This window comes from Myotis brandtii, unplaced genomic scaffold (genome assembly GCF_000412655.1).
Source record: "Myotis brandtii unplaced genomic scaffold, ASM41265v1 scaffold39, whole genome shotgun sequence".
In the NCBI taxonomy this organism is placed as follows: domain Eukaryota; kingdom Metazoa; phylum Chordata; class Mammalia; order Chiroptera; family Vespertilionidae; genus Myotis; species Myotis brandtii.
Genome location: NW_005364953.1, coordinates 4,960,731 through 4,963,755, shown reverse-complemented (window position 1 = coordinate 4,963,755; position 3,025 = coordinate 4,960,731).

The window sequence follows — 3,025 nt, the reverse complement described above, 5'->3', positions numbered from 1 at the left end:
CTCCCACTGGGGATGTGCCCGCAACCCAGGCACATGCCCTTGACCGGAATCGAACCTGGGACCCTTCAGTCCGCAGGTCGACGCTCTATCCACTGAGCCAAACCGGTTTCGGCTACTTTTCATTTCTGATAAGTGTTATCTGAAATTCATTTATGCATTTAGAAACAAGGTGACAAAATAGTGGTATTCTCTTGATAAATGTCACATACAGTATGACAGTTTATGAATCATTCTTTAAGTGGTATAGACTTTATTGTCTTACATGACTTATTAATATAGCCATACATAAATCACACAGAACTACCAGAAGAACTTTAGTGTTTACTCATAATAAGAGAAGATTTCACAGATTGTGTCTATCAAGTCTGAATAAGGTTGAAGAAGGGAAGGATTCCCAATAAATAACTGATTTAAATTTATGTAGCTAATGATAAATCTATAAAAAATTTTAACAAGGAAACTTCATTTTACTTTATATATATTCCCAGTCTGTGAAATGGAGCCTCTGAAGAACTTGGAAAGGTTTCCCTTAGGGTTTAGTATTATAGGCTATTAGTTTCGGGATGGGAAATAATCCTTGTTCAGGAGATCTCATGAGGCTTTATTTTTTAAAGTACAGTTGCAATACAATATTATATTAGTTTTAGTTTTACAACATAATTATTTGGCATTTATATACATTTATAATTATCTGTCACCATACAAAGTTGTTACAATATTATCAACTATATTCCCAGTGCTATACATTACATGTCATGACTTAATTATTTTCTAACTGGAAATTGTACCTATTAATTCCCTTTACTCATCTCCCAACCCCCTCCCCTCCAGCAACCAATAATATTTTTTCTGTGTCTATGATTCTGTTTCTATTTTGTTTTGTTTGCTTATTTATTTTGTATGTTTTTTTTAGATTCCATATATAAGTGAAATAATACAGTATTTGTCTTTGTTTGACTTATTTCACCTGGTAAAATAACTTCTAGATCCATCTATGTTGTCACAGATGGCAAGATGTTATTATTTTTTATGGCTGAGTAACATTCCATTTTACATAAAGATGTGTGTGTGTATAATGTATATATACACACATCTTCTTCATCCATTCATTTTCGATGGAAATTTAAGTTATTTCCATATCTTGGTTATTATAAATGCTGCAATGAACATAGGGGTGCACATATCTTTTCAAATTAGTGTTTTCAATTTCTTTAGATAAACACTCAGAAGTAGAATTGTTGGATTATAATGCAATTTTTATTTTTTAAGGAACATCCATACTCTTTCCTATAGTGGCTGCACCAAGTTACAATCCCATTAGCAGTGAACGAGGATTCCCTTTTCTTCACATCCTCACCAACACTTGTCATCTTTTTGATAATAGCCATTCTGACAGATGTGAGGCAATATCTCATAGTGGTTTTGATTTGCATTTATCTGATGATTAGTGATGTTCAACATCTTTTCATGTGTCTGTTGGCCATCTGCATGTCTTGTTTAGAAAAATGTCTATTCAAGTCCTCTGCCCATTTTTAAGTAGAATTTTTCATTGATATTGAGTTGTATGAGTTCTTTTTCTGTTGTTGATGGTTTCTATCACTCTTCAAAAATATTTTTTAGTTTGATATAGTCCCATTTGCTTGTTTTTAAGTTTGTTGTCTTTTGCCTAAGGAAAAAGATAAAAAATCATATTGCTAAGACTGATGTCAAAGAATTTATGACTTGTTTTCTTCTAGTAGTTTCTCAACATTTATTGAAGAGATTGTATTTTCGCAAATGCATGTCCTTGCTTTCTTTGATTAATAATATGTGTACAATACAGTTGGAATCAGAAAGTGTGATACTTCCAGGTTGTTGTTTCTCAATATTGCTTTGGTTATTCTGGGTATTTTGTGGTTCCTTAGAAATTTTATAATTTGTTCTAGTTTGGTGAATCAGGAGACTTTAGTTGAGTGTCAGGTCAGTTCAATCAAGAGTTCATTGGCATCCAAGATGGTGATGGAATAGGTGGAAGTTACACTCATCTCTTCTCAGGACTAAAATAGAATTATAACTAAAATATAGAACAATCAACCTGAATAACCAACTGACTCAGTGATCCCACTTCTAGGAATATATCCTAAGAAACCCAAAACACCAATCAGAAAGAGTATGTGCACCCTTATGTTCATAGCAGCACAATTTACAATAGCTAAGATCTGGAAACAACCTAAGTGCCCATCAGTAGATGAGTAGATAAAAAGCTGTGGTGCATTTATACCATGGAATACTAAGCAGCATGGAGTGACCTGGAGAATTTTATGCTAAGCAAAATAAGCCAGTCAGAGAAAGATAAATATCACATGATCTCACTCATATGTAGAATCCAATGAATAAATAAACTGATGAACAAAATAGATCCAGAGACATAGAAGCATGGAACAGACTGACAACTTTCAGAGGGAAGGTGGAGGTGGTGGGGTTGGGAGTGATTAACCTGGGCATAGCCCATGGACACAGATTAATAGAGTGGTGACAGCCTGGGAGAGATGGGTGTGGGGTGAAGGGGTCAAAGGGAAAACAAACAAAGGGGACATCTGTAATACTTACAACAATAAAGATAAATTAAAAAATAAAGAAAAAATCTACCACTGTATTATCTCTTGTATCTATTTTCCATTTTCATTTGTGTTGCAACCCTTAGTTCTGACCCTCACTAGCTTTTGCTTATAATTTTTCAATAGTATCTAAAATTCAATCTAATATTCTCTCTCCTTTCCACCCATGTTACACAACTGTTTCTCCAGTAATCTTTCTAAAGTACAGTACATCCTTTGAAAAAAACATAATTTATAAAAGCACTCAAGTCCTCTTGGTACCTATAAAATAAAATCCAAATTCTAAAACATAGCACTCCAATTTCAACATGATTTGATACCAACCCTCTTTTCCAGTTTTCCTTTTTCCACTGTATCTCAGTGAAACAAACTAGACAATTTGGGATACTACTACTTAATCTCCCCCAAAGTCACTCTGCACTTTTATA